At 37.3% G+C, this 17,389-nt stretch overlaps 1 protein-coding gene across 3 annotated transcripts in view; it reads left to right on the top strand.

The window, feature by feature from the left end:
- Window positions 1-17,389, top strand: part of HTR1F (5-hydroxytryptamine receptor 1F) — a 150,363-nt gene that overhangs the window by 117,274 nt on the left and 15,700 nt on the right. Inside the window, exon 1 of one of the 3 annotated variants that reach the window (XM_023629997.2) lies at window positions 8,068-16,526. The exons of 1 other annotated variant lie outside the window; for it this stretch is intronic. The gene's annotated coding sequence lies outside the window, so the exon portion shown is untranslated. Of the gene's footprint in view, window positions 1-8,067; window positions 16,527-17,389 lie in introns of those variants that run through there. One more of the 3 variants, XM_070252154.1, reaches the window with a different exon arrangement.

The raw sequence follows: 17,389 nt of genomic DNA, 5'->3' as shown, positions 1-17,389 counted from the left end.
TGGCCTAATGGTTAAAGTTCAGCATGCTCTGCTTCAGAGGCCCAGGTTTAGCTCCTGGGCATGGAACCACACCACATCAGTGGCCATGCTGTGGCAGTGGCTCACATAAGAAAAAGAAGAGGAAGATTGGAAACAAATGTTAGCTTAGGGCAAATCTTCCTCAGCAAAAAAAGAAAAAAAAAATGGTACCTTCCTCATAAGACTATTGTCAGGAATAAATGACATGACGAGAGCTTACAACAAGTGCTAAAACATTTCTGGAGAGGATCAGTAAGATGTAATGGCTCTGAACCTGATAAAATAAACAATATCTTCAATAGAAATTTTAAAATTTGTTTCCCAATTTCTTTTGCATATTTTGCAACTTACACATGCGGTTTCTGGATGACATTCTGAAAATGAATAGTGCATAGAACAGAGCTAATTACCAGGAACCGATATGTTGTTTTTGGGTTTTTCAAAAATATGTATAATCAACACAACGTGTGCTTTAGGACGGTGAAAGCAATGGTCTCCACCAACCTCTTCTCAGTCCCAATATCTTTCTCCAGAGGCAAGTACCCACACCTCTTTTAATGTTTTTTTCCTGGCAGTTACACTATTACAAGGGCACAGAAAAATGACCTCATACATATATTTTATAAAAAATTGTTTATATTCTCCACCAGAATCATCACTAAGAAATGGGTTCCTCAAAACCATATAACCAACCCTTGAAAACAGCTATTGGAAGGTATGGGGTAACCATTTGTAGCGAGATTGGAGAACAAATATCCTGTATTGGAGCAAGAGGCAGAAGCAGGGTCCCTAGAAGGTCATCCATGAAGGAAAAAAATGACTAGATCCAAAATTTGATTGGGTGGCTAAGTCCAGAAAAATAAGGCCATCATGAAGCAAGTTGTGCAAGAAAAAAGTAGGGAAACTAGAAACTTCAGGAAAAGCAAAAGCTGAAATAAAAGAGGCATAATATTGGTAGCCATTGGTTCTGTAATAAATAATATTTACATATATGTAAATGTATGTAAGTCAAACACATAGCCACAATTATGCATTTGATTTCCAACTCTTAGAATCAACCTGTTCTACGCTCTGTGAACTTCATAATGATAAAATTGAAATGCAATGTTAGAAACTTCAATAATGTAACAGTAGAAGTCATAAAGTGCAGGGTGAAAGGAAATTTAAGGGACCAATAGAGGTGTGAATATCCTCATTTCACACAGCAGTGAGTCAAAAAATATTTTTTGTTGTTAATGAAAACAAAGAGAAAACTGATGGCATGTTACTGAAAGCCACAAAGATAACCAATGAAAATATATCAAATAACTGTATAAATATGTAGGGAGAACAGGGTTAGAAGATTGGATAATGGAGTGAATAAACTAAATCACAATCTATCACAGCGAAAAATCAATTGGTTATTTCTGACCTGAATCTTTAAAAAGTGGTGGGAGAAACTTACTAAAGTTTCAATTAATTTTCCTGTCTCAGCCCCTCATCTTACTCCCATCCAACATCAGTCTTTCCAGGTTCTCCGAGATAAACTGGCTCTACTCTGTACTATAATCCACATGGTGAACATCCCGGGCTGTGGCTATGTCTGCTACGCTGTCTCAATTATCATGCCTCTATCTATTTTTTGTTTTATTTTTGCCTTATCTACTTTATTGAGGGATAATTTGCATGAGATAAATTGTATCAATTTAAAATGTAAAATTCTAGGAGTCCTAATGGTTGTGTGTACCCTAAACTACCACCATGATCAAAATGCACATTTAAACCACCTTCAAAAGATTTCTGTGCCCTTTTGCAGTCCTTCCTTCCCTTTGTCTCTGGACTCAGGTAACCACTGATCTGCTCTGTGACACTTATATTAGTTTGCATTTTATATAAATGTTACACTACAAATTGAACCTTTCTCATTTGGCTCCTTTAGCTCAGCAGGATTTTGAGATTCATCCGAATTGCTATGTGAATCAGTAGTTGTTGCTTGATACCAATGAGTAGCATTCAATTGTATGAATGACATGTCTTGTTTATCCATTCACCTGTTGATGGATATTTGGGTTGCTTCTAGCGTGAGGTTATTATGAACAAAGTGGATTGAACATTCATGTACGAGTCTTTTTGTGGACATAATTTTCATTTCTCATGAGTAAAGACCTAGCAGTGGAGTGGCTGGGTCATGTGACTTGTACATTTTTAACTTTAAAAAAAAATGCAGATAGTTTTCCGAAGTGGTTGTATCATTTTATACTCCTTTGAATAGTGCATGAGAATTTCACTTGCTCTGTATTCTCACTAACAATTGGTATATTTCATCTTTTTTAGTATTAACCATTCTGATGATAATTTCATTATCATTTTACATTACATCTCTCCAATGTCTGTGATGTTGACGGTATTTCATGGGCTAATCAAATATTTTCTTTTGTGAAGTGTCTGTTTAAACCTTGTATCCACTTTTTAAAATTTCTTTGCCTTCTTATTATAAAGTTATAAGAGATCTTCACATATTCTAGATACAACTGTTTTTGTCATTCATGTATGGAATGGATATTGCCTCTCATTCTGTGGCTGGGCTTTTTATTTCTTGACAGTGTCTTTCAGGAATCAAAAGGTTAAAACATTGATAAAGCCCAATTTAATGATTTTCTTACACCATGGTTTATACTAATTTATCCTAGCTAAGAAAGCTTTCATTAATCTAAAGTGACTAAGATTTTTCTCCTATGTTTTATTTAAGAAGTTTTAAAGTTTGGGCTTTTACTTTTATGTATGATCCATTTCCAGTTTTTTTTGTATATCTGTGAATGATCGATATTCAATTTTTTTTCCACATGGATAACAGGTATTTCAACATGATTTATTGAAGAGACTTTTCTTTCCCCAAATGAATTACCTTGGCACTTCTTCAAAAATCAATTGACCACATATGTCTGTGTCCATTTCCAGACTCTTTAAGGTATTCCTATGATCTATATGTCTATCTTTTCACCAATACTACACTGTCTTTATAACAATAACTTTAGAGTAAGTCTTAAAGTCATGATCTGTACATTCTTAAACTATATTCTTTTTTAAAATAGATTTACTTTCCATATAAATTTTAGAATCACCTTGCCAATTTCTAAAACTGATCCTACTTGAATTTTGACCTGGACTGTGTTGAATCTGTAGTTAAGTTTGGGGATAAATAACATCTTCATTATACTGAGTCTTCAAATCCATGTCTCTTCATTTATTTAGCCTGTCTTTAAATTTCTTTCAACCATGTTCTGTAACTTTTAGAGCAGATGGTTTGCACGTCTTTTGTAAAATTGATTCCCGAATACTTTATGCTTTTAGTGTTCTTGGAAATGACTTTTTAAATTTTCACTTACCAGTATAGAAAACTACAATTAATTTTATTAACTTTGTATCCTGCAACTTGGCAAAATTAATTTATTCTAATAGTTGATTTTTGATTCCTGTAGATTTTCTAAGTAAACAACATGTGCCATCTGCAAGTAAAGAAAGTTTTACCTCTTCCTTTCAGATCCTTAGGAATTTTTTTTCTGGCCTTTTTTTCCATGTCTGTGACATACAATATTGAGCAGTGTGAGCAAGCCTCTTTGCCTGTCCCCAGTTTCAGGAGAGTAATATTCAGACTTGCACAAGGAAGTATGATGTCATCTGTAGATTTCTTACAGACACCTTTTATCAGATGGAGAAATGCCGCTTCTATTCCTACTTTTCTGAGAGTTTTTACCATGAATGGGTGTTGAGTTCTATCAAATATTTTTCTGTTTCTATTGAAATGATAACATGGTTTTTCTCCTTTATTCTGTTAATATATTTAATTACATTGTTTTTTTAATGTTAATGTAACTTTGCATTCCTGAGATAAATCACACTTGGTCATGATGCATTTTCCTTTTTACATATTGCAGGATCCAGTTGCCAGTATTTTGGTAAGGATTTGAACATCTAGGTTGATGGGGATGTTGTGGGGGTTTTAGTTTCACATTTTTCTCTGGTTTTGGTTTCAGGATAATGTTGACTCTATGAAATTGTTTGAGAACATTCCCACCTCTTCCATTTACTGAAAGCATTTTCATTAAATTTGTATTATTTCTTCTTTAAATATTTAGTATAATTTACCAGTGAAACCATGTGGAATGAGAGTTTTCCTTGTGGGAAGTGACTAATTCAATTTCTTTCACTGATTGAGGGCTTTTTGTGTTATCTATTTTTTTCTTAAGTGAGCTTGGGTAATTTGTGTCTTTCAAGGAATTTGTCTAATTTATCTGAATTGTCTAATTTGTTGACATTATTGTTTCTACTATTCTTTTATCTTTTTAATATCTGTATGATTTATATGGAAAACCCTTCTTTCATTTCTGATATGGCTGATTTGGGTTTAGTCTTTCATTTTCCTTGATCAATCTAGAATTTTATCACATTTGTTGATCTTTTCAAAGAGCCATCTTTGACTTTAATTGTCTTTATTTTTGTCTATTTTTGTGTCATTCGTTTCTGCTCTTACATGTATTATTTCCTTCCTTCTACTTACTTCAGTTTAGTTTGCTCGTCTCTAATTTATTGAGATGCAACCTTAAGTCACTGATTTTTAATATAAGCCACAAGCTCTAAAGTTTCCTCGAAGAACTGTTTAGTTGTCTCCAGAAATTTTGATATATAGTATTTTTATTGTCATTTAGTTCAAAATGTTTTTAATTTCCTTTGCAAATTCCTCATTTGACCAAGGATTACTTAGAAGTGTGTTGTTCAATTTCCAATACTTAGGGTGTTGCTGGACACCTTACGTGTATTTTGCAGTTGTTGGGTGCTCTGTAAACATAAATTAGACCAAAGTAGTAGAAAATTGTGTTGTTTAGCTTCTCTGTGTTCTTACTCTTTTTCTTTCTTTTTTTTTTTTTTTTTTTTTCGTCTAATTGTTCTATCATTTGCTGAAAGAGGGGTTTTTTAAGCTTCTATGTTGTCTATTTCTCTCTTTAGTTCTTTAATTCCGTGTGCCCATGAGCTCTTGAGCACACAGAATCCCTAAGTGGGGTTAACTCATTTAAAAACATGCAAACCCTTTGATAGTGCATGGTCCATCGGAAGCACTCCACAAACATTAGCTACTTCTGAACTAACACTCTTCATTTACTCAATAAGCTCACACAATCTCTATTCCAGCCCTACAAAGATACTAAAGTCATTCCTTGGAAGATTGCTAATAATTTACTAAAAGTCAAGTCCAGGATCCCTTCATCTATACCTTATTCTAATACATTTCTGCTGCACTTGACACGGGTAGTGATTAGTGATTTCTTTCTTAAAATCTCTTCCCTTGGTTTCTGAATGATGTATTCCCAGTTATTTCCAGTTATTTTGCCATCCTTCTCCCCAGTCCACCTGTGCTTGGTCTGCTTCACAATTAGAGGTGTTCCTCCAGGATCCAGTGTTCAAGCCTCTTCTTATTTTATACTTCCTCACTTGGTTATTTCATCCACCACCACTTTCTTAACCACCACCTCCATATGTATAGTACCCACATCTTCTTCTCCAGTCTCAGCTTTCTCCTGAATTTCAGACCCCTTTTGTCAGCTGCCTGATGAGTAAGTACGTACCTCAAGGTAAAATTCCAGCACCCCAAATTACATATATCTAAGTACAAGATCATTACCTTGACACCTACCCTGAAACTATTAATTTACCTTAATTATATGTGTATGTTGTTTGACATAACCAACCTCTCAGTCGCTAAAGCTGAAAACATTAACATTTTGAGGAAAGCAATAAAGAATAGAGGTTAGGACTACAGGCTCTAGAGCCAGACTCTTCGAGTTCCAAGCCTACTGTCTGAGACTCAATTCCCCCATCTGTATAGTCGGGATAGTATCTAAGTCCTACTACCGATGGGAGGGTTAAATGAGATCATGACTGTGATGCAATTAGTGCACCATAAATGTTTACCAGCTTTATTATATCCAAATTCTCCCTTGCTTCCTATATCCAGTCAGTGTCACGGTTTGGCAATTTGGCAATGGGTCTTTTCAATAAAGACTCGTTGTTATTGTTACTATCACTTTAGCATTTGCTTTTAAAATAAAAGTTATACTATATTGTTTCTAGAAAAAATCTAATAGAATCTTTTTTCTTCCATTTTTCAAGTTAGAAAAGAACAAAATAACATTCAAAATTAAAGAATAGTTTGAAAACTGTTGTAGTTGCATTAGAAGGCAATAGTTTGCTTAAGTCCACTTTATGAGATTTCTAACAGTGTTGGTATGAGAGAGACAAATATGAGATGAAAAGAGTGCGTTAGTAAAAAGATTTAAGACACTGCTGTGGGGACATTTCCTGCTGTTGTGATAATGTGATTTTCTTAGTGCGATAATTAAATCTATACTGAGATGTGATGTGAGACCATCATGGTTTGGGGAGGATTATGAGTTTTATAGATTAAGTGGGAATGACTCAGTAACCTAACCAATGAAATAAATACATATTTTACACAGTACCCCAACTGATTACAAATATGATTTAAATAAGAAAACATACCAAGTTTCCACTTGCTCATGTGTATTTGAAAAAATTCTTTGACTCAGCAGGGATTTGAAAAACTGAGTTTGTCAAATAAAAAGTATCATTAATACATTTCCTTTTTTATTTATGGAAATGCTTATAATGTTCACCTTGATCCCTAAAATCAGTGGTTTTCAGCCTGACTGCACATTAGAATCACCTAGGTAGTGTTTTAAAATCCCAATGCCCATGCCACACCCCAGATCAGTTAAACCAGGATTTCTGGGGCTAAGACCTAGACACCAGTAGTTTTGAAAATCCCCAGGTGATTTCAAAATGGCAGCCAGCAAACTGAGAAGAGCTGCCTTTTCCCTACTTGATGAGCTTTTACGTACCTCGTGAATGGTTACTGATCTGCAATTTGTAAAACATCCCAGATTAATCAATCACAAAAAGAGGAGGTCATTGCAAGTTACCAGAAATAGCAGCTGTCCGGGTGATTCATAAAGAGAAGAATCATTGCTGCCAGAGAGTGGTAATTCTCAAAACTGAAGGAGTAGTCTGAGTAGTTTTAGGCACAGCAGAAGCCAAAAGAAACTGACTTTAGGTAGATTCCTATGAGTAGGGAAAGCGTATGGGATTGAAGGCTAAAAAACCTATATCAGATGACAGTTGTGCCAACTTAACTAGATGTGACGATAAACAAATCACTAGACTTCTCTGAGCCTGTTTCTTCATCTATAAAAGGGTATAACGCTATTGTTGTGAGCATATTATGAAAATCATGTAAACAAGCCATGGAAGGCATTTCGTGTGGTTTCTACTACCACAGTAGGCGTTCAGCAAAAGTTATTTCCAAATTTCCTTTTCTCCAATCCCTATGCCTTTCCTATTCCCTATTCCCTGTTACTTGCTAATTGAGTTTATTCTGTTTAAATTGACCCACCAATGATCACAGTGGACCCTTTGAAATCTGCCCTGTTGATGCAGCCTTACGGAGATTGTGCTGGACTGGTTTCTAGTGGCAAACCACCTGTGATCTGGAAATCAGATGAAAATGAGTTTAAACCTTCTCCAGAACTCCCAAACTGTGTTTCCAGAACTCTGGTGTCTCACAAAACGTACTTGGTGTGCCAAACACACAGAAAGGTCTATGGTCAAAACAATTAGGGAAAAGCAGTATACTGCGGTCCCCTCTTACAGATGCACGAAACAGCACACTGAAGCTTCAGAGAAGTTCTGCAGTAGACGTGTGCCTTTAACTCAGAACGCCCTAACTGGATCGGACCACCCTTCTGCCCCAGAGACACCCGTTAGCTTTAGTGGTCCACATCCGAGGAGCAGCGCTTGAGAAATGCTGCTGAGTGAAGTTACTGATGACAGTCAGAGGTCAGAAAACTAATTCTAACGTGCCCCTCCTTGTCACTGGAAGAAAGCCCATCTCAGCCAACTCTGATCAAGAGAGAAAGCCTAAGAGCTGTCGAGGGGGTTTTAAAATAAATTCTGAGATGAAATTTTAAACTAGAGATTTAGAGCTGAAAGTGTCATCAAGATTGTGGCTACTTGTACTATTGAATTTTTTTATAACTTTAATGTATGTTGACACAAATAATCAATAACCAATCCATAGATAAGAAAGATAGAACGATATTTATTGGGCCTAATGTGAGGAGTAGTCCAGAAGTGCTCCCTTACCCGGGGAAGGAAGCACTCCAGGGAAGCGTGGTTCACAGCATGGTTATAGGCCATTTCAGGGCAAAGAACACACATCAAGCATGACAGGAATATAATTTTTTTTCCCAAAGTCACAGGAGATGTTTTGCCAAAGTTCAGCACGTACACAGCAGGTCAACTTGACCCTAGTTCTCTGGGAAGAAAAGCTTATCTTCAAAGAAGTACTGGCATCAGCATCAGAGGGGGAGACACTGCATCCCCATCTTTAAAGAGGGCATTCTTTGCTTTGGGAAAATGTTTGAAGCAGATGTACATACATGTTTGGTGGCCATAGGTCAGGCTGCTAAAACTGGAGCAAATTCAAACCAGAATGGCTTCCCTGTATACTTCAATATATGAAAATTATTATTCTCATCATGTATTACATGTAAACATAGTATCTAGAGTCTTACCTAGCAAGACAACTTCACTGTATGGCAAAAATTACACAACTGAATTTACTGTTTTTTCATTTTGTAATCTAAAAAATGAGAAAGAAAGGAAATAGTATAAAAGAGAAGAGATAGGATCTAAAAAGTAATGGAATGTTTACACAAATCCTGCCAAATATGGTAAAATGTGTTAAGGTTGCCTGATAAAATACAGGACACCAAGTTAAATTTGAATTCCAGATAAACAACAAGTATTTTTGTCAGTACAAGTATTTTAGACATACTAAAAAATACTTCATTATGTCTCTGGAATTCAAATTTAACTGAATATTCTTTCCTTTTTTTTTGCTAAATCTGGCAGCCTAAATGTGCTAAATATCTAAATTGCATCAAAAATGACATGCACAGAATGCAAGCAATGAAAACAGATGATTTTTTAGCTGTCAAATATTGACGTGCCACAGTGAAAAAGAGACAAAGAGAAAGAAAGAAAGACAGCTTTGATTTTTCTCAAACATATGATATAAATTAAGATCTGTCTAGGAATTCAGAATAAGCTGATTTGGCAACTATTTAGGACAGCAGTGTGAAAAGGGAAAAAGATGGAAAACTAATAAGCAAATCTTAATTAAACTTTGCAGAAACTGCTTTGGGAAATGAAGATTGTAGTGTGAGAAACAGCCACAAAGGCTATTTTAAATTGCAATTTTTTTAAGTCATAAAATAAATGTAAAATTCCTTCAGCATAAAACTAAAGATAAACCAAGAGAGAAATTTTTATCCGAAAAGAAAACAAGCACTTCATTCTACTTAAGTCAACATATGAGAATTGTACTCTCAGAGAGCTGTTTCTGAAAAGAAATATGGAAGCTAAATACGTATCTGTATTATGAATTAATTCATTACAACCATAATTGGTTTTCCCTTTATATTCAAATTAGTAAGATAAGAAATAATCAGAAATTCTTTTGCAAATGATTATGTCAATTGCATTGGTTGGCATTTTATTTCAGTATTATATTATATTCAACACTCCTCAGATTTATATCAACAGAATCTCTATAGTATCTAACCAATAGGGGGAAAAAAACCAGAAACACAGAATATAGCTAAGAATTTGATTTGGCCTTGTTCGGAAAGATCATTTTAAAAACAATCAAAATTAAATTGCTTCCAAGTAGCTCCTAAGGAAATGCAGACAATCCCACCACCAAATATTTTCTCTTCAGTCCTACAGTTTAACCTACTGATCCTTATGCACGAGAAATGTCTCTTTAATAACACCAAAAAATTATGTTTCCTTTTTTGACTTTCTTCACAAATTCCTAATCGATCCAATAATTGTGTGTGATTTCATCTTTTTCTGTAGTTTGCTCAAGGTTAATTACTAAGTTTTCAATAAATAGAAAATGAGTAGTCCTTGGTAAAAGTTAGTGACACATTTAACCTTTCTAACCAAATAAATCTACCAGTGTGAATTATTGGTCTTCTTATTCATTGAAGCATCCTTGTTTTCTCAACTTGTTTTTCATAGTTGATTATTTAATGAATAAGCTGAATTTACCCTAAGAACATTTTAATTCGCTTCAAACGTTTGGAACATATGTCTAGAACTAACATGCAGTGGCTCCTCAGTAAATATTGTTTTTGGACAATATTCAGAAGCATTTATACTATTTCTGAAAAAATACTGCATTATGGAAAACCAGTTCCTGCCACAAGTCTCTGGAAAGCTCCCCAGAACACAAAGGAACATCAGGCAGAAAGGAGGTGCCGATTTGTCCTGACCTGCCCGATTACCCAAATACGAGGAATTTGAGAAACCTAGTCACCCTCACAAAATCTTGTTTATCCTTAAAGGGAAGCTCACAGAGAATCAGCCATGGCCATGTGCTGCATCCTCCAAGGTGACACTGAACTCTCACCTTTCCCCTCAAGGCTGCAACCCCCAGACTCTGTGCTTTTTGATATTTCTGTCAGCCTCAATGCGTTATCTACAACACTGGGTCCTGTGTAGGCAGTCCCTGATTCTGTAGTTTAGATGAAGATCTTCTGGGTTTATGGCTCCTCAAACTCCATGGAGCTGAAAGGATTTGGGAGAAAGCATCTATACTTGCCCCCCAGAGCCAGAGATCTTAACTTTCTCTAAATTCATGGTACATCTCAGCTAAACCTATCTAACAATAAGTTGCTTTGTCTTTCAGACTGAATTGTAAACCATTTGTTTTTTAAATCATATTACCTCTTTTTTGGTGAGGAAGATTGTCCCTGAGCTAACAACTGTTGCCAGTCTTCCTCTTTTTTCCCCCTCTTCTCCCCAAAGCACCAGTACATAGTTGCACATCCTAGTTGTAGGTTCTTCTAGTTCTGCCGTGTGGGACGCCGCCTCAGCACAGCTTGATGAGCAGTGCTAGGTCTGCACCCAGGATCCGACCTGGTGAACCTCAGGCCACAGAAGTGGAGCATGCGAACTTAACCACTCACCATGGGCTGACCCCTGAGTTGTGAACCCTTTGAAAGCAAGGTCTATAATTGGTTCTTAGTTTTCATAACCCCAGAGCTCCAGACTTCGTGCTTGCTAGGAGCTCATTAAGCATTCAGAGATTACTACTCAGGAGTCAAGGTCATCTTTCTTCTGTTTACCTCCAGGACCGGCCCCCAGTCCAGGCCAGTTTTCTTGGCTTTTCTTTCCTTGCAGTGGGCCCCAGGAACTCAAACCAACGCCTTTTACCCCAACGCCCACACCAGCTCCTTGAGGTTCTTTTCCCCTAAAATTGATTGCGCCGTAGGACACAGTCATCACAGTGCTCTGCTCACTCTCTTCTACTTCAAGTCTCAGATTAACTCTTCCCAAAGAGCAAGACAGGGAGGGAGGGCAGGCAAGAAGGCTGGCACAAAGCAATTTAACTAGAGTGGTTTCCTCTGGCGCTGCCTTGATACAGTCTTGCAAAGACCTAGAGAGGAAGAATAAGCCACATCTCAAAGAGATTGGGCAGCATCTGTACCAACTGCCCAAAACATCGTGGCCATCAGGTACAACTCAGATCTGGTTCCTCCCTGCCTTGGAAGTCTCTTTCAGGAATCTTCTAATGGCAGGTAAGCATTAAAATGCCATAAAATTGTCCACAAATATTAGAGTATAAAAATGCAATATAGCCCTGACCCTTATCTGAATCTTCTCATCTTCAACTCAGTATACATTAGGCCAAAGTCAGTCACTCCTAGGGTTCTGATCTCATTTATTTTCCCTGGCCATAAACATACCAATAAAAATTACCAACATAGAGTAATCAATAATTTAATTCTTCAATGCTATTTAGCATTTAGATTTAGTTTACATGTTTTGGAGTAATCGCCCAAATGACACCTTAGTCTAAAACCGATTCAAACTCTCTCCTCAGAATGTATCAGTGGGGCAGTTAATTAACTGCTGGATGAAGGAGGCACTTGAATGGAAAGGTTGTACAACCCTGGAGCCAGGACTCATGTTGGTTGACATGCAAGCAGAAAAAGTTAGTAAAGAAAAGAGCAGAGAAAATGCAGATGGGAGAGACCACTTGAATCTGGAAAGAAAGTAAGATGGTCCTCTCTCCCCTTTCCCTCTCCAGTCCCCTGTGTAGCCCAGCTATATGTCATCTCCTGACCTCATGTGGTATAAAGTCACTTGTTCTAATGACCCCCTCTTCTTAAGCTGACTTGATTGATTTATTTTTTTTGATAAGCAGTTATGCTCTTCATCAACCCAGATTAATCCCTTTAATAATAAATATTGATTCAGTTAATGACATGAATTTGCGGAAACTCTGAATTAGCAACATATGTTTCTATGCAAATAATATGCTACATTATATGGCCTTTAGAAAGATGTTCCAAGAGCTGTTTAATAGATATTTCTTATCAGTTTTTGCACTACTCACTTACTTTTTCATATATATCACAAAAGTAAACTTCAGTCCAAATGAGGTGAGTAATGTCAAATTATAAAATAAGAGAATGCAAATTATAAGACTGAACAGGACTATATAAAACCAAGGCAAGACTTGAGAGAAGACGTCATTTCATTCTGGACCTTCCACACAGACAAAAAGCATTTTGATCATATGCTGCCTTCTTAAAAGTAAAGTCAATAGGCACATTCCAGGGACACTAGATAATAATGATATCTTTAGGAGAATAACTGGCAATGTACCTGTGAATAACAACTTTTGGAAGGCATTTTGAGGATACTAAACAAGCATAGAATTAACACAAATGCCAAGGATTCTACTCGCAAGACACTAATTTTAGCTGGCTCGCGCAATACAAAATTTAGCCAGGAATGATCAAGGCAGGAATATCCACGTTCCCATGAATTGTTCTTCAGGTCGATGCCAGAGGTTAGTGACCAAGGCTGTCCCTGCCCAGGTTAAAGCTGCATGGGGGGAAACTGCTAACATCCCACTCTTTCCTCCAGTTCCCCTCATCTCAGACGACCTTGTGAAATCTCCACTAAAACAAACGTCCTTTCAGGACTTCGCATTACGTCCTCCTCTCCCTACACAAGAGTTGGACACCAAGAGAAGCATTGGAACAGCTGCGCAATTAACTTCTGAATCATTCTTTCTGCCACTTTCGTGAGTTTTTTCATCCAAAGGAGAAAATTAATTGGTAAATATGGTGTTTCTTTTCTACTGCATGTTAAACTTCAGCTTTGGTAGAAAAATAACAGTCTGTCACATGGACATCTTTCGCATTGTAATTTCTTTTCATCATTTTATAACAATTGACATCTGACAGAAAATGGTAAATAAGTTAAATTTTAAGTTGATGATTCAATCCAAATTACAAAAAAACGAACTTTATGAGTGATATAAGAATTAAAATAAATGTTTGTGGAATGATAGGATTATTTTATATGCTTTTAAAACTCGTAAAATACAACTCTGCTTTGACAGTGCTTAGAAAAATCTTTCCAGTACATTAACTCATATACTCTAATTAATTATTCTGCTTGCTGAACCTGGAAATGGGGTTTGCTTCCAGAATAATTTACATGCTGCATTGACTTTGAAAACTCCTGTTACAACCATTAAAATGTTAACCTAAGTCTATCCTAGTAATAATAAAATTTAAATAGAAATGTGTTAAATGGCATTTATTTGTTTATAGTACACATGTTTGTTGTTTTTAAAACCTTTTTGAGCAAAAAGATCAATACTTTAATAATCAAGTGTGCTGGAAACAAACGTCTAGGAAATAAACAAATTTTAGACTATTAGTTTCCTGAGCATTACAGACGTTCTATCACAGAAGAATTTCATCACACGGAAGTGGACAGAGTCTGGAAGACAAGGTTACCTGGGGTCCCATATCGACACCAGGCCCTTCAGACAGGGTAGAGGCACCAGAAATGAGAGAAAAGGCCACCTTCTCCTCCACCCAACTACCTCCTTCCCTCTGCTCCCGGCGCTTTTCATCCTTCATTCAGCTCTACTTGAGAAATCAGGAAACGGTCTCTGTACACTGAAACCCTGCCCCACACCCTCTGACCCCCAGGTCCCCACTGCCAGATTGGATCTGCTCTCTACTCTGGTAGAACCCCCTACACTTTGCTCTTACGTGACACCTATCAGACCACATGAAAATCTGTCTCTTTTCTTGTCTTTCTCCCACTCTAACTGAAAGTTTCTTACGGGAAGGGGCTAAGTTTTTTTGCGTCAAAATCATGTTACCAGCTTAGAGCCTGGCATCTATCTAGGGGGCATGCATTAACATGTTTGTCAAAGTATTTGTTGAAAGCTTACATACTCGATGTTATTCCTGGAACTGAAGTTATTGAACCAAATGATAACCAAGTTATCATTGAACCAAAAAGTCTAGAGCCATGCTTTCATGAATCTTACGTTTTAGTCGGGGAAGAAGAAAATACACAAGTAAAAATCTCTCAGAATTTCAGAGAGTGATAAGTACTATAAAAAAAAATAAGATAATATGGTAGTGTCTGAAAATTTAATGAGGAAAAGAGCCAGTTCTCTAGGAGAGAAACTTCCAAGCGGAAGAAAGAGTAAATCCGAAGGCTATAATTTAAGGGGCAGTTTGATTTTATCAAGTAGCAAAACTAAGAAGGCCTGTGTGGCTGAAGGACAGTGAGAGCGCGGAGGCTGACGCCGCAGAAACCTGACAGGTGGACAAGGAGCGACTCCCGCAGGGCCCGGAGGGCGTGGTTAGGGACCAAGACTGTACTCTAAGTGCAGTGAGAAGTCATTGAGAATTCTGAAGGGCACAGCAAAATCATCTAGTCATGTTTGTAAAGGCTCACTTTGTCCAGAATAAGAAGAACGAACTACAAAAGCCAAGCAAGAAGACCATGCAACACATAATAAAAATTAAACATTCTGGTTTGGGCTGACGCCCTAAGCAAATAGATGCCAACGCCCCCACATTCTAGTACGAGACGCTATGCTGAACCCTGCCCCCGTCGGGACCGAGACAGCAGGGGGAAGCCATGTTATGTCTCCTGGCCTTCCCCACCTCTAGTTTGCTACAGTGGGGAAGTCGCAGAGGGAGGAACGGGAAGAGGGTGAGGATGATCTCTGGAGAAAGCTGCAGGTGTGCTGAGAGCTCACACCCTTTTCTGTATAGCAGTGTGTTTAGAGGGGAAGGTGGTTAGTGCTTTCCCCTCACCTCACACTGAGAGAGAGGAGTTTCAAGGAAATTACTCAAAGAGCACAATTTATGAATCCTAGAGTCTGGAGAATGGGGGTGGTGAGGGACCTACACCTGGAAAGGCCTAAGACTAAGAGCCTGTTGCTGGCCAGGTGCTTCATCACAATCCAGCAAAGGTGACAGACCGCTTTGGAAATGGCTCTTTGTTGAGATAATGGACAAATATTCATTCAACAAACATTTATTGAGCTCCTTCTATCCATCAGGCCCCGTTCTGGGAACTTGGAATATGTCAATGAGCAAAACAAAGATCCCTGCCCTCGAGTCAATTACAAGCCTAGTGCGTAGAGACAGACGAAACATTCATGTGAAATAAGTATATAGCATAGGAGATTATACAAAATAAGGAAAAAAGAAAATTTAAGCTGATTAGGAAGATGGGAGAAGTGGTACTGTAAGGAGGAAGAGAGGTAAATATGGGTTGAAATATTAAGTAGAGTGGTGGGAATTCAAGCAAAGACGTGAAGGAGGTGATGGAGTTAATTAACCAAGTGGTTGTCTCAGGTAAGCCTATTTCAGGCAGAGGGAACAGCCCCAGCAGTTGGGTCTAACTTGAGCGTACCATCCCGGACTGTGGGCTGAGCAACAGAAAACCATGGGCTCGGGAGAATTTTCAGGACCAACTGGGCAAGATAAGAGCTCTGCCTTGAAATTTTCACTTAATTAAACTCACCCCTTCTTTCAAGACACTACTTCCTCCACCTGTAACCTAAACTTATTTCCCAGTTGGGGTCTTGATCATTTGACTCTAGCTACTTTTCTCCTAATATCCTCAACCCTCTTTCTACCCTGTGCTTCTCCCACTACAAGATATATGATCCAACAGTTCGTTTTCCACTCTTCTACCAAGGCTCCTGAGCATTTCCAACGAAAAATTGCACTGCAGTCAAGACTGATGCTGTAAACAGTACACAGAATTCTTTTTCTTCCTTTGATCACCTCCCTCCTACTCTCTATAGCAACCGTGCCAAATGTTGATCTCACCCTTCAGGATCCCTGCCTCCTCCTCCTCAACAGATGACATGGTCTCCTAGTCAAAGAGAAAACAGTCTGCGACACATGAAAACCTCCAAGTTCTTGCCGTTTTCCACCCCCACCCCCCATGCACATGTGCTCACATGTTCACTGGCTACAAACACATTTCCTTCCTTTATCTCCTTTCCCTTGTCTCAAATAAGACCATACAGACAAAGTATTTAGGTAAGTGTTTGACACAAACTGATGTACTCAATAAGTTTTGTTTATTTTGTTAGTTTTAATTTTATTCCTTTTAAAAGCAGATAACAAATTCATAATGAGTGTAAAATTTTCGAGCCTCTTCCCAAACCCCATCTCCCTATTTCTATTCCCCAGAGACAACCACAGTTACTGTTTCTTCTGTATCCTTCCAGAGACAGTCTATGTGGAAATCAGCAAGTGTATTCATAAATATCCTTTATGTTACAAGAGCAGTAATACTATATATACTTTTCTGCACTCTGACTTTTTATTTTAAAATATGCTTTGGAAGTTTTTCATATCAAAATATAAAGAGCTTCCTTGTTCATTATAAGCATATACAATCATTTATTTGTATCTGATGATGTACATATTCATTTCTCACATATAGAACTACATGCATAGGTTAAACTCTTAGAAATAAAATGATTGTATCAAAGATTATGGCCATATGGTCTCCATGGGGTTGTACCAATTTACATCAGCAATGTGTAAGAGTCCATGTTCCCTCATCCTCAATTACATAGAGTGTTTGTTATTTGTTCATTCATCAAATATTTTCTGAGTGACTATTGTGAGCCAAATTTTCTCCTAGGCCCTGGTATTAAAGTTTCTGCTTCTATATAGTTTACACTCTAATGAGGAGACGCGTCATAAAAAAATAAATGTCAGTTAAGTTTATAATTTAACTTTTTACTCTGCTTGGGAGCTTTAGCTTCCATGCTGCATACATACCAAACTATCTTTGTGTTTTAAAAAAGTCAAATTTCTCAACTTAGAGTTTTCATCTACGTTTTGTCTTTTAAAAGTTTCTAAATTTTCAAGTTTTGCGTTAGTGATCAAAC

The sequence above is a fragment of the Equus caballus genome, chromosome 26, assembly GCF_041296265.1.
Source record: "Equus caballus isolate H_3958 breed thoroughbred chromosome 26, TB-T2T, whole genome shotgun sequence".
NCBI classification, from domain to species: Eukaryota; Metazoa; Chordata; class Mammalia; order Perissodactyla; family Equidae; genus Equus; species Equus caballus.
This window is presented reverse-complemented; position numbering and strand designations above follow the sequence as displayed.